This window comes from Martes martes (assembly GCF_963455335.1).
Source record: "Martes martes genome assembly, chromosome: 1".
Lineage (NCBI taxonomy): Eukaryota > Metazoa > Chordata > Mammalia > Carnivora > Mustelidae > Martes > Martes martes.
This window is the reverse complement of record NC_137888.1, coordinates 34,192,632-34,218,573: the sequence shown is the minus strand read 5'-3', so window position 1 is coordinate 34,218,573 and position 25,942 is coordinate 34,192,632. Positions and strand designations below refer to the sequence as shown.

Here is a 25,942-nt window from a genome sequence, read left to right as displayed (position 1 = left end):
TAAGTCCTGGCCTCCTCCACAGTAACCTTATGCTCCAAAATTGCCTCTTTCTTCCTCTTCCTGTTCTTATCACAATTGCCATTGCCTTAATGATCTCCACAAGTTTTTGAAAAAGGAATTTCTGGTTAATTCTGAGACAAAATAATAGTGGCAATCATTACATAAAATTCCTCTTGTAAAATGTGGTAAAGGCTTTGTTTCCCTGACCTACCATCCTCCTAGGAAGGCTTTGTGCCTTGCTATATGTGCAGGTTTGCTGGATTTTTTTTTTCAAATGCTTTAATCCAGTGCTAGATTCAGACTTCAAAACCTTGTTAGGTGGTCAACCAAGATATGAAAACCAGAGCCCTAAGGTTGAAGAATGTGTCCAAAGGCAGAAAACTTGGGATGGATGTCACTGAACTGAAAGAAACTGGTTACCGTTCGGAGTCATTGAACTGCTCAAGATCTAGAGATCCATTCATCTATCAAACACTTGTTACGTGCTTACTCTGTGCCAGCACTACACTAAGTACAGGAAATTTAAAAAAAAAATGAGTAAAGAATAGTATTTGCCTTCAAGAAGTCTATGATAAAGATGGACAGATAATACATATGTTCATTGCAATTCTTTGTAATAACTGTTTTGATGAGAGGACCATTCGGTGAAAAGATGGGCTTAGACACAGATCAACGTGAACTTGGACATTGTCTCTGCCATTTACCAGCTGAGTGGGCCTCAGCAAGTCACTTAACCTCCCTGGGCTTTAGTTTTGTGTTTGTTTATTTTGTTGTTGTTGTTGTTGTTGTTGTTTTAATATTAAAACTACAGAATATGTATGTTTACTTCGCAGAGTTGTTTAGAGAAAACATATACAAAGCACCTATCCTGGTACTAGTGTGCCTGGCATAGAAGATGTTATATACCTGGCAACTGTCTTTTATAGTTGTTATAACAATACAGATAAACCCACATATTACGTACAGACACACAAATGACTCAGAGTTTATGAATCTAAAGAGATTTCCTGAATTCAACAGTGGCTTAAAATGACAAGTATAAATCTGATAAGGAAATGGAAGGAAGAAAAGGAGAATTGTAACTATCCATATTCAAAGACATAGAGAAGCATGATCTTTCAGGAACTGTGGGTGGGTCTGGGTGGCTGCAGCCAAAGACCAGAAAGTAACTGGTAAGGCTGAAAACAAGATCACAAAAAGACTTCTTCTCTATAATAACCATATATGCTCATTTACCTGCAATAAACCTGAGTTATGCCTATTGTCCCAAAGTAATTATTAATAGTATATAGTTTAACTCCTACTCTTAAATGATAAGTTGTATGGTCACCTTACTTACATGCTATGGTGAGAAATGTTTATCTAACCTGAAAGCTATGAAGAGTACCTAAAGAAAGCTAACATGGGGAATTACATAATCAATTCTCATTTTAAAGAGGACAGTCGGGCAATTCTGTTACCAAAGGTGAAGGATGGGTCAGAGAGGGCAACCTGGAGGCAAGAAAGAATGTAGAAGTAAGTCAGTATAAGCCGCACTTTCATTTATTTGATCAGGATTACGATCATAGATGACATATCTCTTCAATCAATTTATCACTACTTTCTGTCAATGGTTATTTACTCTAAATGCTTCTGTGTGTTATCTCATTTAAACTTCACTGCACCATCACAAGATGGGTATCATTATTATTATCTCTCTTTTTACAAGAGGAAACTGAGACCTAAAGAAGTTAAATTATTTGCTAAAGAAAAGGAGGATTCAAATTCAAACCCACAGAATCTATCATCAGATCCCATGTTTGTAACCACTAACATATATTGCAATTACACAGGACTCAAGCCAATGAACTGATGTCAGGATCCCTAGTCAGATTTTATCAAGGTAAATTTATCTAGATAAATCAGAATTTATCTAGATTTGTATTTATCTAGATAAATACAAAATCCGGGCCTTCAAGTACTCCCTTCCTTTATTGTATTGTAGAATCCCTAAAGGATTATCATGTTATTATTTAGTATTCTATCATTATTATTTAGTATTGTTATTCAGATAGACTGCAGGGAGAAGGGCCAGCTCCCAGCAAGTGGTGGGGCAGTGGAGCACAAAATCAGAACTCTAAGATGTCTGCTCCACTGGGAATGTGGAGCCCTTGTGGGGATAGTATGGTCTCAGGACCTGTGGGGTCACAGAAAGACCAAGGGTGCCTGAGTGTGGCAGAGCTCTCAGGTATTGGAGCCAGGAATCTGGCTGCAGAGACAGAGTTGAGCAGTGGGCTCTCAGTTTGGGATTACCTTAAACCCTGATCTGAGGCACAGTTTGGCCACCGCTCTTTGGGCAGAGATCCAACAAGCAGGAGATCCAGGGAGACCCTCTCCTTCCTCCTCCAGGAGGAGTGGCACAGGAGCACACTGCAGGACTCTGCTGGGTTTGGAGACTCCAAATGCAGCCATGCGCCAGAGATAGAAATGCTTGGTCACAGGCTGGGTGAGCTCAGACTGCAGCCAGAGACCAGAGAGATGAGGATTGACTGCTTTCCTCTGAGAGTGCATTAAGAATGGGGTCCTGAGCTCTCAGCTTCCATGGGACCAGAGATTGGGAAGTCGTCATTTTCATTCCCATCCTCCAAGGCGGTAGGGAAAGTGTTCAGAGAACAAAAGCTCCCGGAGGCAGATTACTTAGCCTGGCCCCTGGCAAGGGCGGTGCAATTCTGTCTCAGGCAAAGACATTCGAGAATCACTGCAAGAGGCCCCTCTCCCAGAAGATCAGCAAGAACATTCAGCTAAGACCAAGTTCACTGATCAATGAGAACTGCAGAACTCCAGAGCTAGGGGAAAGCAACACAGAATTCAAGACTTTTTTCCCATGATCCTTTAGCCTTTCAGAGTTAATTTTTTTAAATTTTATTTTGCCTTATTCTATTTTTTTAAATTTTTCCTCTTTCCTATTTTAACATTTTTTAACTATTTTGTCTTGTCAATACCTTTTTTAAAAAAACTTTTAAAATTTCCATTCTTATATATTTTCTTATATTTTTATGAGAAAAATATTTTATATATTTTCTTATATTTTTAAGTATTTTATATATATTTCATAATATATGTATTTGTTATATATTTTCTTATTTATTTTATCTCTTCATTGTATTTAACCTTATTTCTTGTATACATATAGATTTTTTTTCTTTAAAAATTTGGGATACAATTTCTTCTAATAGATTTAAATATACCCTAAATCAAGTGCATAGCTTTGTTCTAGTCTCCAGCCTGATCACAATCTTTCCTCTTTTTTTCTTTTTTCAACCAACTTCTTATCTTATCAATTATTTTTTAGAACCTTTTTTTAATTTTCATCTTTACAGTGATATTCCATCTCTTCATCATGCTTACTCCTATTTTTGTGTATATATATATATATATATGTGTGTGTTTCTTTCTTTAAATTTTTGAGACGTGGTTTCTTCTAACAGACCAAAATACACCCTAAATCAAGTGTGTGGCTCTATTCTATTTGCCAGTCTAATATACATATATATATTTTTTTTCTTTTGCCCCCCTACTTCTCCTCCCCATTTTGGGTCTCTTCTGATTCGGTTAGTGTATAATTTTCTGGGGTCATTACTACTCTTTTAGTATTTTGTTCTCTCATTCATCTATTCTTACCTGGATAAAATGACAAGGCAGAAAAAATCACCTCAAAGAAAGAACAAGAGGCAGTACTGATGGCTAGGGACCTACTCAATGCGGACATTAGTAATATGTCAGAACTAGAGTTCAGAATGATGATTATCAAGGTGCTAGCTGGGCTCAAAAAAAGCATGGAAGATATTAGAGAATTCCTTTCTGGAGAAATAAAAGAACTAAAATCTAACCAAGTTGAAATCAAAAAAGCTATTAATGAGGTGCAATTAAAAATGGAGGTTCTTACTGCTAGGATAAATGAAGCAGAAGAGAGAATTAATGATATAGAAGACCAAATGACACAGAATAAAGAAGCTGAGCAAAAGAGAGACAAACAATTACTGGACCACAAGGGGAGAATTTGAGAGATAAGTGACACCATAGGATGAAACAATATTAGAATAATTGGGATCCTAGAAAAAGAAGAAAGGGGGGGGCAGAAGATATATTGGGACAAATTATAGCAGAGAATTTCCCTAATTTGGTGAAGGCAGCAAGCATCAAAATCCAGGAGGCACAGAGAAACCCCCTCAAAATCAATAAAAATAGGTCTACATCCCACCCATCATCTAATAGTAAACTTAAAAGTCTCAGAAACAAAGAGAAAATCCTGAAAGCAGCTCGGGACAAGAGGTCTGTAATATATGATGGTAGAAATACTAGATTGGCAACAGACCTATCCATAAAGACCTGGCAGGCCAGAAAGGACTGGCATTACATATTCAGAGCACTAAATGAGAAAAATATGCAACCAAGAATACTATATCCAGCTAGGCTGTCATTGAAAATAAAAGGAGAGATAAAAAGCTTCCAAGACAAATGAAAATTAAAGGAATTTGCAAACACCAAACCAGCCCTATAGGAAATATTGAATGGGGTCCTCTAAGCACAGAGAAAAACTAAAAGTAGTAGACCAGAAAGGAACAGAGATGATATACAATAACAGTCACCTTACAGGCAATACAATGGCACTGAATTCGTATCTTTCAATAGTTACCCTGAATGTAAATGGGGTAAGTGCCCCAATCAAAAGACACAGGGTATCAGAATGGATTAAAAAACAAAACCCATTGGGGCGCCTGGGTGGCTCAGTGGGTTAAAGCCGCTGCCTTCGGCTCAGGTCATGATCCCAAGGTCCTGGGATCGAGCCCCGTATCGGGCTCTCTGCTCAGCAGGGAGCCTGCTTCCTCCCTTCTCTCTCTGCCTGCCTCTCTGCCTACTTGTGATCTGTCTGTTAAATAAATAAAAAATCTTTAAAAAAAAAAAAACCCATTGATATGCTGTCTACAAGAAACTTATTTTAGACCCAAAGACACCTCTAGATTTAAAGTGAGGGGGTGGAAAACAATTTGCCATGCTAATGGACATCAAAAGAAAGTTGGGGTGGCAATCCTTATATCAGATAATTTAGATTTTAAGCCAAAGACTATGAGAAGAGATGAGAAAGGGCACTATTCCATACTCAAAGGGTCTGTCCAACAAGAAGATCTAACAATTTTAAATATCTATGTCCCTAAGATTGGAGCAGCCAACTATATAAACTAACTAATAACAAAATCAAAGAAACACATCAACAATAATACAATAATAGTAGTATAGTACTACTTTATAGTAGTATAGTAGTATAGTATAGTAGTAGTAGTAGTAGTATAGTAGTATAGTAGTACTTTAACACCCCCCCTTACTGAATGGACAGATCATCTAAACAAAAGATCAACAAGGAAATAAAGGCTTTAAATGACACACTGGACCAGTTGGGCATCACAGATATATTTAGAACATTCCATCCCCAAACAACAGAATACACATTCTTCTCTAGTGCACGTGGAACATTCTCCAGAATAGATCACATCCTGGGTCACAAATCAGGTCTCAACTGGTACCGGATTGGGATCATTCCCTGCATATTTTCAGACCACAATGCTCTGAAACTAGAACTCAATCACAAGAAGAAAGTAGGAAAGAACTCAAAAACGTGGAAGCTAAAGAGCATCCTACTAAAGAATGAATGGGTCAGGTGCCTGGGTGGCTCAGTGGGTTAAGCCTCTGCCTTTGGCTCAGGTCATGATCTCAGGGTCCTGGGATCAAGCCCTGCATCGGGCTCTCTGCTCTGTGGGGAGTCTGCTTCCCCCTCTATCTCTGCCTGCCTCTCTGCCTGCTTGTGACCGCTGCCTGTCAAATAAATAAATAAAATATTTTAAAAAAATGAACAGATCAGCCAGGAAATTAAAGAACAATTGAAAAAAATTCATGGAAAGAAATGAAAATGAAAACACAACTGTTCAAAATCTGTGGCACACAGCAAAGGTGGTCCTGAAAGTATATAGTGATATAAGCCTTTCTCAAGAAACAAGAAAGGTCTCAAGTATGCAACCTAACACTAAACCTAAAGGAGCTGGAGAAAGAACAGCAAAGAAAGCCTACACCCAGCAGGAGAAGAGAAATAATAAAGATCAGAGCAGAATCCAATGAAATAGAAACCAAAAGAACAGTAGAACAAATCAACGAAACTGGGAGCTGGTTCTTTGAAAGAATTAATAAGATTGTTAAACCCCTGGCCAGACTTATCAAAAAGAAAAGAGAAAGGATCCAAATTAATGAGGTCATGAATGAAAGAGAAGAAATCACAACCAACACCAAAGAAACACAAACAATTATGCAAATATATTATGAGCAACTCTATGGCAGCAAATTTGACAATCTGGAAAAAATGGATGCATTCCTAGAGACATATAAACTACCACAACTGAACCAGGAAGAAATAGAAAACCTGAACAGACCCATAACCAATAAGGAGATTGAAACAGTCATCAAAAATCTCCCAACAAACAAGAGCCCAGGGCCAGATGGCTTCCCAGGGGAATTCTAAAAAACATTTAAAGAACAATTAATACCTGTTCTCCTGAAACTGTTCTAAAAAATAGAAATGGAAGGAAAACTTCCAAACTCATTTTATGAGGCCAGCATTACCTGGATCCAAAACCAGACAAAGATCCTGTCCAAAAGGAGAATTACCAATATCCTTGATGAACACAGATGGAAAAATCTCACCAAAAGACTAGCCAGTAGGATCCAACACTACATTAAGATTATTCAACACGACCAAGTGGGATTTATTCCTGGACTGCAAGTGTGGTTCAACATTTGCAAATCAATCAATGTGATACAATACATTAATAAAAGAAGGAACAAGAACCATCTGATACTCTCAGTAGATGCTGAAAAAGCATTTGACAAAATACAGCATCCTCTCTTGATCAAAACTCTTCGCAGTGTGGGCATAGAGGGTACATACCTCAATATCATCAAAGCTATCTATGAAAAACGCACATTGAATATCATTCTCAGTGGGGAAAACTGAGAGCTTTTCCCCTAAGGTCAGGAACATGGCAGGAATGTCCACTATCACCACTGCTATTCAACATAGTACTAGAAATCCTAGCCTTGCCAATCAGACAACAAAAAGAAATAAAAGGCATCTGAATCAGCAAGGAAGAAGTCAAACTCTCACTCTTCACAGATGATATGATACTTTATGAGAAAAACTCAAAAGACTCCACTCCAAAACTGCTAGAACTCGTACAGGAATTCAGTAAGTGTCAGGATATAAAATCAATGCACAGAAATCAGTTGCATTTCTATACACCAACAGCAAGACAGAAGAAAGAGAAATTAAGGAGTCGATCCCATTTACAACCACATCCAAAACCATAAGATATCTAGGAATAAATCTAACCAAAGAGGCAAAGAATCTATACTCAGAAAATTGTAAAGTACTCATGAAAGAAATTGAGGAAGACACAAAGAAATGGAAAAATGTTCCATGCTCATGGATTGAAAGAACAAATACCGTGGAAATGTCTATGCTACCTAAAGCAATCTACAAATTTAATGCAATTCCTATCAAAATACCATCCATTTTTTTCAAAGAAATGGAACAAATAATCCTAAAATTTATATGGAACCAGAAAAGACCTCGAATAGCCAGAGGAATGTTGAAAAAGAAAGCCAAAGTTGGTGGCATCACAATTCCAGACTTCAAGCTCTATTACAAAGCTGTAATCATGAAGACAGTATGGTACTGGCACAAAAACAGACACATAGGTCAGTGGAACAGAACAGAGCCCAGACATAGACCCTCAACTCTACAGTCAACTAATCTTCGACAAAGCAGGAAAGGATGTCCAATGGAAAAAAGACAGTCTCTTCAACAAATGGTGTTGAGAAAATTGGACAGCCACATGCAGAAGAAAGGCCATTTCCTTACAACATACAAAAATAGACTCAAAATGGATGAAAGACATCAATGTGAGACAGAAATCCATCAAAATACTTGAGGAGAACAAAGGCAGTAATCTCTTCAACCTCAACCACAGCAATTTCTTCCTAGAAACATCACCAAAGGCAAGGGAAGTAAGGGCAAAAATGAACCATTGGGACTTCATCAAGATCAAAAATTTTTGCACAGCAAAGGAAACAGTCAACAAAACCAAAAGACAACCGTCAGAATGGGAGAAGACATTTGTAAATGACATATCACATAAAGGGCTAGTATCCAAAATCTATAAAGAACTTATCAAACTCAACACAGCAAGAACAAATAATTTAATCAAAAAATGGGCAGAGGACGTGAACAGACATTTCTGCAAAGAAGACATCCAGATGGCCAACAGACACATGAAAAATTACTCCATATCACTCAGCATCAGGGAAATATAAATCAAAACCACAGTGAGATACCACTTCACACCAGTCAGAATGGCTAAAATTAATAAGTCAGGAAATGACAGATGTTGGCAAGGATGCATAGAAAGGGGAACCCTACTATACTGTTGGTGGGAATGCAAGCTTGTGCAGCCACTCTGGAGAACAGTATGGAGGTTCCTCAAAAAGTTGAACATAGAGCTACCCTATGACCCAGCAATAGCACTACTGAGTATTTACTCTAAAAATACAAATGTAGTGATCCGAATGAGAATGTGCACCTGAATGTTTATAGCAGCAATGTCCACAATATCCAAACTATGGAAAGAACCTAGATGTCCATCAATAGACGAATGGATAAAGAAGATGTGAGATACACACACACACACACACACACACACACACACAATGGAATACTATGCAGCCATCAAAAGAAACGAAATCTTGCCATTTGCAACAACATGGATGGAACTAGAGGGTATTATGCTGAGCAAAATAAGTCAATCAGAGAAAGACAATTATCATATGATCTCTGATATGAAGAATTTGAGAGGCAGGGCTAGGGTTCGTGGGGGATAGGGAGATAAAAAATAAAACAAGTTGGGTTCAGGAGGAAGACAAACCATAAGAGACTCTTAATCTCATGAAACAGACTGAGGTTGTTGGAAGATGGAGGGTAGAGATAGGTTGGCTGGGTTATGGACATGGGAGAGGTTAAGTGCTATGGCTAATGCTGTGAAATGTGTAAAGCTAATGACTCATAGACCTGTACCCCTGGGGAAAATAAATACATTATATGTTAAAAATAATTTTAAAAAGATGTTTTTAAAAGCAAGAGGTAAGTTGTCTTTCCTCAGTGCATGTGGAGAATGTTCTACTGAACTAAAAAGTAATCAGGGATGAAATAACTATGACATATCTTTAAAATTCCTACATTATATATCTATATATCTATTTAAAAAAACAAAAAAAAACAAAAAAACTTCTTCCCACATTTGTCCCAGTCTCTATTTCCCAGTTATTCCATAATTAATCTCTCCAGGATGATTAAAAGTTATAATACCTATCCCCTTTGTGAAACATGCATCTTTACTATCATGAAAGAGGGTGATATTGGTATATTTTTCAAAGTCTGGGTTATACAGTCCTATTCATGAGCATTTGAATACATAGGGAAGAATACTGCTGGCATTGGAAATTGGATAACTTATCTGTGATACATATGAAATAGAATTAAGAAGACTAAGAGTAGATTGCATGCGAGAGGTCAGTGAAGGGGAAAAATCCAGGATGATTCTCAAGTTTTTGTCTCAAGTGAATAACTGAGTGAGTGGGTAGTGATTTCATAAAATTAACTAAGGAGCATAAGCAGAGGAACTGCTTAAAAGGTTAGACAGGTGATAGTGAATTCAGTAAATATTTGTTGGTGTAAATGGATAAATAAATTTAAGATAACATCGCTGAAATGAAAAGATGATGGAGAAGTTAATTTAAAAATGGAACCAGCTAAACCAATTATTTCAAGGTTACCTGACACACTTGAAGCAAAATTATTTTGGTGCTGTTTATTAACTGGGCAATGGGTAGGGTAAATGGAAAATACAGACATATGTGCATGTGAGTGTAGAAACAGAAACATCATTCTAAAAATCTCTGAAAATTGATTACACAGACCATTTAGGACATCTGCATAATTCCATTTCGTGTAATCTACTATTGTAATCTTAATCAATTAAGATCGGTTATTAGTTGTTTTTTTTTTAAATACCATGCCTGATATTGTGTTAGAAAAACTATTATAGTCCTTCATAAGCTTGATGTATACTCTCTTTGGCTCAATTGCACAAGGTGTGTTTTATCCATTAACTATTGAAGACTACTAAAAGTCGTGGCTAAAATTATCACAATTGTTTTTCCTATTTTAATTGGATTTTTCCTGTATTCTAAAATATATGTAGATCTTTGGCTTAGATAATAGAGATAATTCCTAATTTTTATTTCCCTGGATATATTTCCACAGCCAATAGTAACATTCTTGCTGACATACTCATATCGTCTATCTCTGTCCCAGAGGTGATGAGGAGATCTGACAGATAGAGACGCATCAGCAGCCATGCCAACTGGCTGCCAACTTGGACATATGTACAGAGCAGAGAGCGTGCTAAAGTTCCCAGTGCAGAGAGCCAAGAGCCCACTGACATTCACCAATGACTGAAGGATGTGTCAATATCACTACAGCATAGTCAAGTTTGGAGTGAGCCATGTTAAAGGTTTGGAAAGGAGAAGATGACCACCTGGGTAAGGCACCACTCTGCTATGTATATGTGCCTCATTTGGCAACCATTTTGCATGTCTGCTGCTGGGCTTCCATCTGTCGAATCTCAATGTAATGTCAGAGATAAAAACTGAAGACTCCATGGCTTCAAAATGCATTTTTCTGCTGGCTGCCTGATGGCTGTCCAGGGACATAAAATTTAGAAACCAATCCCTGCTGACTAACCCTCTTATATGTTATGTATACTTTAATTTCACTCTGTAGAGTGTTTATGTAATCTAATCAATACATAACTTCAGAAAGAGCTTTGCAAATTTAAAGATACAAAAGTGAGAGAACATAGTCCTTCATGTTATCATAGAATCAAATCACATATAACTGAGTTAAATTGTGAAATATTTTCCCTTTTTCCTATTGAACATGTACCTATAAAAATATAGTATTAACTGGAATGCAATTTAACTTGTACTATATGTCTAAATTATAACTGATTCACAATATCTAATATTTTTCACAACAAATAAATGTAGGACTTTGAAAATATGTTATCAATTCTGTTTAACTAAAATTCCCCAAATTCATCTATAATAGCATCTTTGCTAAATTTAGCTATATTTAGTTGTTGCTCTCATTGAAAGAACTAATTAATTAATTTTTTAAAATTTATTTGTTAGAGAGAGAGAGACAGAGAGAGCACAGGCAGACAGAGTGGTGGGCAGAGGCAGAGGAAGAAGCAGGCTCCCTGATGAGCAAGGAGCCTGATGTGGGACTTGATCCCAGGAGGCTGGGATCAAGACCTGAGCTGAAGGCAGCCGCTTAACCAACTGAGCCACCCAGGCGTCCCAAGAACTAATTAATTAAAAACACATCAGTAATTCTGGTCAATTTTATTTTTCCTCCTTATAATTTAAAAATGTTTTTATTTTTCTTCCCATATAAATGTAAACATATAAATATAAACATTTTCTCTTTACTTCAGGTGCACTCCAGAAGTGTTTAAGTGTATCTTTTCTGTGTATGAGAAATGGTAATATAGTTAATCATAAATTGAGAGAAATTGAAAAACCAAAGGGCCGTTGGAATAATGGCAATGGACATTCCAGGATATCTTGGCTAGACTTGTACTAGCTGGTCTCTTCCAGGTAAATATAGCTTACCTTCAGGTAAAAATATCTCTACCTTCAGAACTTATAGAGTTGCAAGCTCTAATGTTATTTTTTTTTTAATTTTTTTATTTATTCAACAGAGAGATCACAAGTAGGCAGAGAGGCAGGCAGAGACAGAGGGGAAAGCAGGCCCCCGCTGAGCAGTGAGCCTGATGTAGAGCTCGATCCCAGGACCCTGAAATCATGACCTGAGCTGAAGGCAGAGGCTTAACCCACTGAGCCACCCAGGTGCCCCTCTAATGCTATTTTCTAACAGAACAACTGATCTGCTTCCATTGTTGAATGTGTATGTGTGTATATCAAAGCTCATAGTGTTTTCTCATTACTAAAAATATATTTTTTAAAAAATTAAAATTAAAAATTGAAAATTAAAAAATATATTTTTAGGTATTTCCATCAGTTTGTTGGAGGGTAACCTGCAATGAGTCCTGTCCTGTGCCATTACCTCCCTTTGAATGTGGGCCAAAACTATGAATTTATCTAGCCAATAAAATATGGCAAAGGTAATGGGATATTACTCTTATGATTATCTTACATTACATAAGATTCAGTCTTAGTAGACTTGCCTGATAGACTTGAAAAAACAAACAGTTCTGTTGTGAACTGACTATAGATGAGAGTACTTAAAAATGAGCAGCAGAGATCCTCTAGGAACTGAGAATAGCCCCCAGTCAATAGTTAGCAAAAAAAAAAAAAAAAAAAAAAAAAAAGGTGGGGGTTAGGAGAACACTTCAGTCCTACAAGCACAAGGAAAAGAATTCTGCAAACAACCCGAATGGGCTTGGTGGTAGATTCTTCTCCAGTCAAGCCTTCATACGAGAACAGAGCCCAGCTAACACCTTGACTGACTCTTGTGAGAATCTGAGCAGAGACTCCAGCTCACCTGTGCCCGGACTCAGCCCACAGAAACTGTCAGATGACAAATCTGTGTTGTTTTAAGTTGCTAAATTGTAGTCATTTCTCACAACAATAGAAGCCCAAAATAGATTTACACACAATGCTCTGGAACTCATATCTCAATAAATGTTCTGGAATTGTCCTAGTTGGCTAGAGCTACCATAACAAAGTGCCACAAACTGGGTGGCTTAAACAGTGGAATTTTACTGTTTCACTGTTCTGGGGCTATAAGTCCAAGATCAAGGTGTCAGCAGGGTTCCTTCTGAGAGCTATGGGGATGACCCATTCCATATGCCTCTTTGAGCTTCTGGTGACTTGCTGGGAATTTTTGGCATTCCTTGGCTTATAGTAGCACCATCCCAATTCCTGCTTTCACATTTACATGGTGTTTTACCTGTGTGCGTGTCTGTGTTCAAATTTCCCCTTTTTATAAGGACACTAGCCATATTAGATTAGAGACCCACTCTATTCTAGTAAGACCTCATATTAACTAATTATATCTGCAATGATGGTGTTTCTAAATGCAATTGTATTCTATGGAAATGGGAGTTAACAATTTCAACATATAAATTTAAGGTACACAATTGAACTCATAACAGGTGTTTGGCTCTCACTATAAAAGGGACTTCTAAGAAAGGAAGAGAACACTGCCATTTTAATTTAAGGTGTCATTTCTTCAGAATAATGAGCTCTCCTTTCATCGCTCACTTAGTCTGTCATGGCTAGAAGAGAGGGGGGACCAAAAGCATTCACATATCCATTTCTTTTTTAAATGTATTTCTTTGAAGGCTTGGTTTTCACGGTGACAGGAGCCATGAAAATACATTACATTAAAAAGCCATGATATCAGCTTCACTCATTAAAATACAGAACAAGTACTTGTCTTGGCTTATATAATTTGGTGCCCCAAAATAGTCAGACTTTGAAGACTGTTTGAAAAGTTTGTGAATTACCAGTCTTTCTTTAATGGTAACTTATTTTCTATCATATTTTAAGGACAGAAAGCATGAAAATGTATTTAATATCACCTAAGTTTGAAGAGATCATCCACTTCCAAATGATGAAGATTTTAAATAGTGAAGAGAATTGTGAGCTACAGAAATAGCTGTTAGCCAATTAAGCATCCCCTACCTGTGAAGTGCTCCAGTAAGCAGTTATCATAGATCACTTCATTATCTATATAGCAACCATAGAAGTAGATGTTAATATCTCCATTGTGTTAATAAAGAAACTGAGGAAAAAGAATAAGCAATGTGTCCAAAGTCACACAGTGGGAGAATACTAGACCAGAAATTTTTTTTTTTAAAGGTCTTCTTTTTCATTGGCAAGTATTATTAAAAATCCCTGTGGTATGTGAAAAGGTTTCAAAGCAATTGGAGCATTCTTTTTTTTTTTTTTAAGATTTTATTTATTTAATTGACAGACAGAGATCACAAGTAAGCAGAGAGGCAGGCAGAGAGAGAGGAAGGGAAGCAGGCTCCCCGCTGAGCAGAGAGCCCAATGCAGGGCTCGATCCCAGGACCCTGGGATCAGGACCTGAGCTGAAGGCAGAGGCTTTAACCCACTGAGCCACCCAGGTGCTCCTAGACCAGAAATTTTAATCAAAGTCAAAAATTTCAAAATTCTTAGAAACCACTATCACCCACCATCACTTCATTATACAGGTAAACAGTATTAACAAACACTTGTGTCATTCCGAGATTTCCTTAAACGGCACCACTGAACTCAAGGAGAAAGCATATTGAAGCTGACAGGAGAAGAGTGCTGGCCTTATTCAACTTCCAAAATGTTTCCTCAGCCAGCATTCTAGACACTTAAATTACCTCCCCAAAGTATAATTGGATGAGTATCGGATACCAAAAAAAGTTTTTAAGAGGTCAACATGACACTAAAATGAAAGGCAGAAGCCTAAAATTGTATTATGTGTCTCTGATCCATATACCTCAAGAGTTCTACTCTGGTCCTCTGTTTTTCTATTTCACACTATTTAGCTGCCTCTCCTGTATTGTTTTCTATGTATCATAAATTATTACTTGATCTGAGACTGGCGTGTTTATGGTTGTATGTGGGGCCCTTATCTAAAAACATACCATGGGTTATAAGAGTGATTCAACTCATGCTCTCAAGCTGCAGAAATACCCAACATTACTAGAAGTTATTACTTGGGAAGGGTTTCCACAATTTTGTGTATATAGCCCTGTAATCAAATGACCAGATCTATTTCTTTCATCAGCACAGCATGACCTGATGAGCAGCAATCTTTCCCTCTCTATTTCTCAGCTTAGGCTGTGATTAATTAGATTGGTTTCAAAATCTGTTGTGTCTTTCCTCTGTGCCCTGCCTGAGTATTGGCACAATATGGTTGCAGTGGGTTGCATTATTTCCATTTTATCTTACATACTTGAACTTCAGGCCACTTAAACCCAACATGTAAATTTCTGTAATATTAAATGCAAGTGAACATTTTAAGCCAAAAGCCTTAGTATTGAGGAAAAGGGACTATGTAATTGTTCCTAAATTACCATGAGGCATGTCGACACAAAGATATTACAAATAACAACATAAAATATAGAAAATTTAGATGAGTCTCAGGTAGTATATAATCAATGCATTTGGGTCTACTATGGATATAGATATAGATCTTATCATGTTTTTGTAATACCAATTCTAATCTCCAATCAGCAGAACTAAAAATGGCGTGATTTTCTATGATTACATTTCCAAATTAAAGTGCTACGTAAATTGAAAGGAAACCTGTTCATTCAAAAAACATGTATTTAGTACCTATTGTATGGTAGTTATGCTTAGAAGAGCTTACGAGGAAATAGTATAGCTATAAACTTTACTGCTAAAGGGAATGTAATCTAACTAAAGTAACTTCCCTCTAATAGTTCTGCCCCAGACTCGTCAGTATATTTAAATGCTTCACTTGGTTCTTAAGATTACCATTTATTCTATGTCTTTTTGCCAATATCTAAAAGTTATTGATGTTTTTTCATTATTTTTAATGAATGAAAATAATTTAGATGTGGTTTACACTGAACTTAACATATAACTGTTTTGTTTACATAGTTTGAAATTCATAAAACTTTAGGAACAATACACTCCTTCCAGAATAGAATGTCTAAAATTTTAGCCCCAGTAGTGAGAGGAAAGGCTCATACTCAGTCTTATTTCTATCAATGGCAGAAAACAATTATTTAATTCCTATTAGCCATTTGTGATTTTAATTCAACAGCAGCTAAGAATATTCTTCTGGGGCGCCTGGGTGGCTCAGTGGGTTAAAGCCTCTGCCTTCAGCTCAGGTCATGATCCCAGGGTCCTGGGATCGAGCCCCCGCATTGGACTCTCTGCTCTGCAGGGAGCCTGCTTCCTCCTCTCTCTCTGCCTGCCCCCCTGCCTACTTGTGATCTCTGTCTGTCAAATAAATAAATAAAATCTTTAAAAAAAAAAAAAAAGAACATTTTTCTGAGAGCTAGTTGCTAGGTGTATTTTTGCATTAACACTTTCAAAGAAATCCTGGTGTTGACAGATACAGATTTGGTGGTATGTCTGCTTTGTCATCTTTTCATTCTGCTTGCTCTCCCACTGCAGTTTTTCCTCTGCACTTTAGCTGGTGTATGGTATGTGTATGTGTGTGTGTGTGTGGAAAAAATTCAAAAGTTTCCAAAATATGAAATATACAAATTATTACAGTTTTGCTCTTCTAGCAAGAGCTGTTTTAATATTTTTTGTACTATTTCTTGATCTGAGTATAATTACATAATTACTTTTTGGATATTTTTTCATATTTGTTAAATATGTGATCATTATTTTCTATTACCTTTCTCTGTAATATTTTAAACATTTGTATGTAATTAGCAACATAGAAGAATCATAATGATTGAGGATTTATGATTTCAAAGATAAACGTTGCCTATTTACCTTAAAAATGTATTAAAAAATATATGGCGTCTTTCAAATAGATAAGTTTACATATAATGAGATAAACTCATTCTAGTTTTCATAACTTTAGACATCTTACTCATATTTAAATTGTATACTTTTTGCAAAGTAAGATGTTTCTATTTTGAATGTTTATTTTTGTGACCTTTTATGTGTAACTGTGAAATTGTCATTTGAATCTATTGCAACCAGCTGTAGTAAACAGAAACAATACAATAACATTAAATGAAGATGCTCAAGTTTTACATAATGAGTGAGTGACAATTGATGATGGAACAGTGAGCATGATTAACTAAGAACAGAGACTAAAATACAAAGAATAACGGTGTTATCCTTCCATGTCACTCAAAATTCCACAACAAATTCACTTAGACCAACCCATTACTAGTCATGGAAGCATTACAATGTTTTTCCTACAGAATACAGACAATATGATACAATCAGCTCCTCTCAGAAACAATAACCATAGAGTCTCCATATTGTTTTGTGTTGGCAAAGAGCTATTCTTGTTTATATTTTGAAATTTAAAATGTTTCCCTTCTTCCTCAGATTATTTTTAAACTGCAAAAAAGTAGATGAAGAATACAGTAGCAGATATTAAACTCATTTACTTTTAGAACTAAAAATTGACTAATAGCTTCCCTTTTAGTTTTTGGAGTATCATGCAAATTTAATAATTAAGTTTTTAATATCATAAATGGAATTAGCAATTTGAAAGCATTACAAATATCATCAACAATGCAATTACTTTTTACTGGGAATATTGGGGTGCTTCATTTTTTAACTAGAAAAAATAAAAAACAAACTTTAAGACTGCTCTTTAAGAATTGATACTAGTATGCTTGTGAGAATCACAAGTATAAGCACTCTGTCTTAATTATTTACTTATTTCTAACAAGAAGATAGACCTTTTAAAAAAAAAAAAAAAGTCTGAAGAAATGTTTCAAAAGCCCACCAAAAAGTAATGTGTGACTTCCCCCTGCTGGCTTAGCTGAATAATAAAAATAAGAAGACCCCTGTGAGAATTTCTTAAGACAGTAAAATCCTAGTAATTTAGAGAATCTAGGAGACATATCTTTTGTAAGTTATACAACATCTACCAGTAGCAACAACCTTCATTTATCTACCGAATGTGCAGACCCATCAGCATTCATACACATTTCCAGCTGCACACATTCACTACCAATTGGATCCAAAAACATATTAACCCCTTAACCCAAGACTATACACAACATACACACAGGCACATAGCACATATACGCACAGATACACGTTGAAATCTCTCTTTTCCCTAGTGCCAGTTTGGGTTTTTGCTTTCTTCTCCCTGGAATTCTGCAATCCTCTCTAGTCCTGCCAACATGGGCGGGTTTCCAGGTTCCATCCTCTGCCTGCTGTCTGTTGGACCTTGTAACTGAGCATGTTCCTAGAACCTCATGTGCAACACCACTGAGAAACTAGTTCAGTATTAAATTATATATTTTAAATCGCTTAATTATTGTTGCATCTTATTAAAATTAAAAATAACCCAATCTGATGAACCAAAAATAATAGATGCATATTTTATATTACTTTGAATAAAATTTGCATGTTAATCAACTAATTGCTAAATGTCAAGAAATAACTTTTCCTATTGCCTCCTTTCCCCCTGCATTGCAGTGGATATAAAATAAAGATGACCCAAATTAGAAATACAAGATTTTGAGTTACACATTAAGAATTAACAGCTCTGAATAAAGCACAGTTATTTGGGCTTAATGCTTTCTAAAGTCACTATACATGAGTGTACCTTTTCTAGAACTGTTTAAGCCAAGCCCGTACAGCAAATTAGTTCCTACATTTGGCAAATGTATCAAAGGGTCTATTATCAATAAATAAAATCTGTTAAGGGGTTATCAAGTCTAGATGTTGAGACCATTGATATAATCAAATCCAGTACTTTCCATTCTGTGAATGTGATCCTGATAAGTAAAGTGACCAAATAATAAGCTTGTTACCAGCTTAGTAACTGGTTGGCTCATGATTAAGACTACATTTTAGGGGCGCCTGGGTGACTCAGTGGGCTAAAGCCTCTGCCTTCTGCGCAGGTCATGATCTCAGGGTCCTGGGATCAAGCCCTGCATCGGCTGCTCAGCGGGGAGCCTGCTTCCCGCCCCACCACCTGCCTCTCTGCCTGCTTGTGATCTCTCTCTGTCAAATAAATAAATAAAATCTTTTTTTAAAAAAGATTACTTTTTATATCAATCTGGCCATAAAGTAAAAATGCGCTAGGTGGTTACTGTTACAGGTCGATTTTGTTCCCTCAAAGATATGTTTAAAGTCCTAACTCCCAGTACCTGTGACTGCAGATGCAATTAAGTTAAGATAAGGTCACAGTGAATTAAGGTGTGCCCTGCCTGAGTCAGTGTTCCTGGTGTCCTTATGAGAAAAGAAGAAACACAGACACCTACACAGGGGGGAAACACCATGTAAAGACAAGACAGAGACTGACGTGATATGTCTACAAACCAAGGGATGCCGATGATTGCCAGGAACTGCCAAATGCTAGGAGAAAAGTATAAAACAAATTCACCCTCAGAAACTTCAGTAGGAATCAGTTCTGCCAGCATCTTTTTTGGGGCCTTATGGATTTCAAAACTGGTAAAAATACACTTCTGTTGTTTTAAATCATCCGGTTTGTGGCATTCTGTTATAGCAATCCTAGGAAACTAATACAGCTATGTGATATAATGAATATATTAATATATAGGCCAGGCACTGAGTGGGTTTTTGAGCCCACAGCATGTAATAAGACCTTAGTCTTTTCCTGAAGGGCACTTCAGGGAATCGATGACAAAGCACTGAACCAGCCATTACAATTAGGCATGAAACTATCTGCAAAAGGTGTTACATGAGCATGTGGGAAGAGCCTTAACAGAGTCTCGCAGAGTCAGACTGATAGTTCCAAAGAATATGGCATTTCAACTAAGATCTAAAGAACAGATAGAGTAAACCAAGAAATATTAGAGACAAAGTAGGGATGGAGATGTGAAGAAATGCTGAAATTATTCCAAGCAGAAGCAACAACATACGGAAAAACTTAAGAGGAAGAAAATAAGCCATGTGAAAAGTGTGTTAAATTTCCAAAACTCCCAAGTCCATTCATTCAGTGCAAAAAAAATCACATACATTATTTGTAGCAAATCTTATTAGGAGCAAGATTTCTTTTTATTTACATGTTTTGAGTTAATAAGATAGTTCCCCAATAACAAGATGTGATCTCTCCTACAGAAGAATTCCTCAGAACAACATATTCATTAAATGACTGATTCTTTTTACTTCAAGGTATTTTCTGAAACTGGAACCCTAAGTCCATAGTTACTTAAACAAATATTCTACTACCACCTCTTTACTATTCCCAAAGTCTTTTTGAAAGTGCTTTTAAATTATTTCCACTTTTAAAATTTCCCAAACATCAGAGGCACTTGCTCTATATTATAAACAGACTGTCTAAAAATACTCAAATTGATTAATCAGTAAAGAAAGCATTTTCTTTTATAGTCCTAAGTGCAAGAGAGCATGTGAAATCAGTGTAGCTAATAGAAGAATTCAGATGAAAAACTACTCTGAATCTCAGAGGTTATATAAGCAGAGTATCAAGATATACTAGTTACTATGGTAACCTCACTTTTTAATTAGTACAGTAAATAGTATTACAAATCTTGAATAATCTGCTAACAAGTTAAGGTTAACCGTAGAATTAAACTATGACTATCTCTTTCTTAAAAATATAAGAGAGAAAATTAGTGACCAATATTTTCCAGAAGAAAGGTACAAGTATTTCCACAAATGTGTAATTGCTTTATTTAGAGTACTGATTTAGAACTCATGATATTATAAATATCAAAGTGATTTATTATTGAAAACTATTTAAATGCAAAATTGTTATTCTTCCTTTTTCTGATCATTCAAATGCATACCTGCCCATATTATTTGTCCATAATAATTTTTGATAATTTTTTAAGGATAGCTTACATACACACACACACACACACACACACACACACACACACAGGTTTTTGTCAGTGAACTATAAAAAAATTCCAGGAGTAAACAGGTAGATCTACCTTAAGATCTCAGGAATTCTTTCATTCCTTCAGTACATGACTTCCTTCTGGGAAGCTACTTGTTTTTAGACTCTGAATCTCTAAGAGAGAATAGGAAGGGAATGAGCCCTGGGTCAAAGGAAGTGTACTTAAGCCCAAAGTTCAAGTCTAACCCATTTGTCATCAGTACTTTGCACAACTAAATCTATTATCTAAACATTCAAAGAGTATTTAAACAAATGAAACTAAAAGCAAGTCAGCAATATCTTTATCCAACCAAATGAAAAAATTAGAAATGTTAGTGACTATTATATAACCATTGCATATCCAACATTATGCATAATAGGTATTTTCAATTCTGTTCAGAAAGACAACTCTTAAAGTATTCAGTAAGCTGGATATTTTTGTCCATATTTCAGTATTAGTGGTTGAGAATCTTTTAAGGCATAATACACTCATGCAACTCTCAATTACATGCTTTATAGTCTCATAACTGCTTTCCCCAGATCTTTAAAGATGGGCTTGTTGAAGCTTCCATTTATAGGATCAGTTTCTGACACATTACTCTTTCTGAAATACTTACCCTTTAGTATTAGTTACTATTAATTGAACAATTGGTACGGGCCAAGTGATTTACTTAAATATCCCATTACATATCAGAGGAATAAATAACATTATCTTTTTACTTTTACATTTGTGGAAATTGAAACCTAGATATGTTAAGTTACTTGATTTAATGAGCATAGCTATTAAATGTTGAAAGCCAGTTAAAACCTAGAACTTCTTGGGCTCAAAGCCAAGACCCTTAATCTCTATGCCAACTGTTCTCCAATTTTAGATGCATTCTTAAAATGCAGATTGTTGAGTCCGGCCCCTAAAGCTTCTAATTCAATGTTTTTACTTTTCTAATATGTTGTCAGATGAGGTCGATGCTGTTGATCCTAGACCACACTTTAAAACCATTACAGTATCTTAATTCTATCCTTTCCACATACACTCCCCACCCCCCACCCCCCCCACACACACATGCACAACATTGTATAACAATTGTCCTCAGTGCCCTGGTGGCTCAGAATGTTAAGTGATCAACTCTTGATTTTGGTTCAGATCATGATCTCAGGACTGTGAGATGAGTCCTGCAATAACCTCTGAGCTGAGCACAAAGTTTCCTTGAGATTCTCTCTCCCCCTCTCCCTCTGCCCCTTCCCCCCTTCATATGTGTGCATGCTCTCTAAATTAATCAATTAATTAAATATTTCTAAAAAGAAAAAATAGTCTTTAATCCCAACTATACCTTTGAATCATGGAGGAAGATTACCAAAATAAGAAACATATCCATACCTGGATCCATACTAGACAAATTACATTCAGATATCTGAGGATAGTGTCTGGATATGTTATTTTTAAAAGCCACCCAGGAGATTCTAATGGATAGCTAGGAGTGAAAACAACTTAGAAATAGTGAAAGGAGCACAGACTTTGTCATTTAACCTTTGAGTTTGGATTTCAAACCTGTGTGCTTCCATACCACGACCTTGAGAACAACATTGACAGTTATCTATTAAATCTGGATGCCAACTAGGGTTAATAATATTGTAAAGATTAAGTGAAATGAATATACAGTGTATGGTTTAGAGGAAATGCTTGATAAGTATTTTATACTACTAAGTTAATTACAAGGAAAATAGGTAATATTTACCTGGGTTATTTCCTCCCTCAAACCCCCACTTTCATCTGGTGAGACTTAGAATAAAGCCTTGTTCCCTGACCCAGGGGTAATGGCCTTGACTGGGGATCAAGACATCTATATTTTTCTCCCATGTGTCTTACTAGTGTGCTCTAAACTCCAGAGCACAAATGATAATGCTCATATCCTCAAAGTTTAAGCTCTTTTAGCTCCCTCTGCTCACTTCATCCTCTATGGTCCCAGACCCTAGAACAGGATAACACTAAGCCCTCTCTCTTTTGTTCTGACCTATTTCCTTTTTTGGTTCTTTAGCACACTATTCTAAAGCTTGACCCATGCCTAGCTCTTGCCAATCTCCTTCGGGAAGCCTCTGTAGCCTTATGGACCACAGGTAAGGGGAAAACACTACAGTATCCTAAATTCTACCCTCCTCCCCCCCAACACGGAATCCCACCTAACTATTGATTCACCTCTGCAATGCTCCCTCTGTCTCCTTGCATTAACTGCCAGCATCAGCATCTCTGAGAATCAACACTTGGAATATTGAACTCACTGAACCTATGCTTACAGAGCCAATGTCAGCCTTTTGGGCCTAACTGAGCTAGTTTTGCTAGCCTCTGCCATACCCTAAGGAAAAAGAGTCATCTAAATTCCAGACTCACTTTCTTCACTGTCATTCCTGGGTTTCCAGCATCTCAATTAATGATCTTAATTATCCTACTCATCATTAATGATGAATTTGACTACTCTATAGGCTGGAGCTACATAATATGTGGATAGAAACATAAAGTTTTTCAGTAATTTAAATAAATAAAATGTTCCAACACCTAAATGTACTCATTTAATGACCATTCATTGAATGCCTGCTGTGTACCAAATATGCTCCATGTGTTGAAGAAATAGGGCAAAAAACAGGCACACACAAAAAATCCTTTCCCCATGGAGTTTATACTTTAGAAAGAAATACAAATAATAAGAAAAAAACATGTAAAATTTATAGAATGTGAAAAGTACTACTGAGAAAAGTAGAGATAAGGAGAACAAGAAAAAAGAAATGATTACTTTTGGGGTGGGGGTGGGGGACTCAGTCCTCACTGCTAAAGTGGCATTTGAGTAAAGATCAGAGGGAAATAAGAAAGAAGCCATGAGGCTGTTTGGGGCTGGGGAGTATTCCAGGCAGGAACAAGGAGTATATTTGGCTAGGAAAGAGGAACCTTTGGAAGTGAGACTAGTCTTTACTGAACAAGAGGGGATGTAGTAAAAAGTGTAGTAAGGTCACAGAGAAAGTTGAGTTTTAGGTCACAGAGTCTTTCAGGAGCTATTTTAGGCAAGTTGGTGTTTACTGTGACATGGAAAGCTATGGGATATTTGGTCATAGAAGTGGCATAAATGGGATTAAGTTAACAGAATCAATCCTGTCACCAGAGGAAGAACAGATTACAAGAAGCCAAGTGCGGAAACAGGGTAACCAGGAAGTTTTAGTGATAATCCAGATGAGAGATTACACTGGCCTGGAAAGTTATAATGGAAAGGATGAAAAACAGTTTCTGAATATGTGTTAAGAGTAGAGAGGAAGAATATTCTAGTAAACGAACTATGTGGTCTAGAGGACAAAGAAGGACTCTAAGATTTGAAACCTGAGCCCCTGCATGATAGGGTTGTCATTTATTAAGGTGGAAAAGACTTGCAGAGAAACAGGCTTGAGAGAGAAAAAAATCAGGCTTTAATGCTGGGTAGAGTGAATTGAGACACCAACTAAGCTACCACATAAAAGCTACTGGCTAAACGATAATGGTGTTCAAGGTAGAGGCCCTGGAGTACAGATTAAATGTGGATGCCTCACTGTGGGACACTAGATGAGATCATGGGGGAGTGGTGATGGGAAAGGAATCCTGGAACTGAGACCTGAGTCACTCTGGTGGTTTAGGAAGGAAGGCAAAGGTATATCTTGTCCTAGAAGCCAAAGAAAATGTTTTCAGGCAGAAGGAATCGCCAATGGTGCCAAACTCTGCCAATAGGTAATGTATTGGTCACTGAACTTAGCATCACAGAGGTTAATGGCAAACATAAGTGGTTTTGTCAGAGAGGTAGGAGCAAAAGCCCAAGTTGGAGTGGGTTTATACATTTAAAATAAGGTTGCATTCTCGATTTTGTTTTCTAAGTAGGTCAGACATCGTTAGGCACTGATATTACAAAGATAAACAAGATCTCTCAAAGTGTTCGTAATCTAGAGAAAAACATTTGTTAAGTAAACAGTTTTAAATTTCTTCATTAAATACAAAAATAGAGGGATAGATACAGTGTCTCGGGAGTGATGAAATGAGAACACCCAGTTCTTTGCTTTCCATTTTTTTTTTTCTTTTCATGTAAGGATTTTTGTAACACGTGCTGTTTCTGTATGTGACAGGAAGACAGCATAACCTACCAAGGAGAAGGAGTAACAGGGCACACAGCACCCGAATTCCTTAAAGGCTTCTGATTCTAGCACAAATACTACATCATCTTCTTATCAGCAAATTAAGGTTATACAGCTTAGGAAATGTTTGCTTTAACATCTCATTAATGTTGAGCCCAAAATAAAACATAATCTTCCTGGTTATATCCAGGGCCAAACCTAAGCCCACTGACATGAAACTGATCTAACTCTGGGCAGGCTTTGTCAACCAATCCCCCTCCTTGTCTTGATTATTTGTTTTTCTCTCAGCAAACAGAACTCTCCCTTACAGCCCTTAAGAGGTTCCTAAACTAAGTGGAATCAGTGACTGGGATTTTCTTTCAAGAAAGTATTGCCTCCAGCAAGGACATCCCTCAAAATGGATCAGATCCTCCCTCTGTAGGAATCCCTCACTTTTCAACTCTCTAGCTGTCTTTCCTGATAGGGGGCCAGAGGAAGGTTAATTGGTAATTTCTCTTTGAATATGAAGCCTATTTAGCTAATTACTTGGTTTTTTGATGTTATTTTTAGAAGACTGGTTTAGAGAAATTATTTTAGAGGTTCTTTTCCTTCAATTTACTTTCAGATGTATTTTTAAACTTAAAGGCAAATAAAATAGTCTGATTTAATTCCAAATATTATAATTAAGTGGATGAGCCCATTATAAGTCTGAAAAGATTAGACCCTCCTTTTATAGAAGGAAATGAAATAACTCTTTATAAATTTTATTAAAGTTTCATGACTAAGAAATAGGAAACAGGCTGTAAAATATCAGTGTAAAATTTTTGAATCTTGTATCTAACAAAAGTTCAAGTGAACTCAACTAAATATCACTTTCACACAGTCACCTTCTCTGATCACACCTTCTGTGTTATGTCACCTCCGTATATTTTACAGCAAGCGCACTGATTCTTTCCCACATTTAACCTGTATCATAACATAAAATTATTTTTGGCTTCCTAAACTTCCTTATTATTTATTTTTCCCACTAGAACATCAGCTTCCTAAAATCAGAGATGACGTTTTTCTTTTTTTTTTTTTTCGTTGTGACTCAAACACTTCTCCCAATTCTTG

General features: G+C 36.5%; 1 long non-coding RNA gene across 3 annotated transcripts in view; it reads right to left on the bottom strand.

Annotated features, from left to right (window-relative positions):
• Window positions 1-20,852, bottom strand: part of LOC308356172 — a 164,977-nt gene extending 144,125 nt beyond the window's left edge. For all 3 annotated transcript variants that reach the window (XR_013968054.1, XR_013968055.1, XR_013968056.1), the window contains exon 1: window positions 20,769-20,852. This is a non-coding gene — a long non-coding RNA (uncharacterized lncRNA). The remainder of the gene's footprint in view (window positions 1-20,768) is intronic.
• Window positions 20,853-25,942: the final 5,090 nt, after the last annotated feature.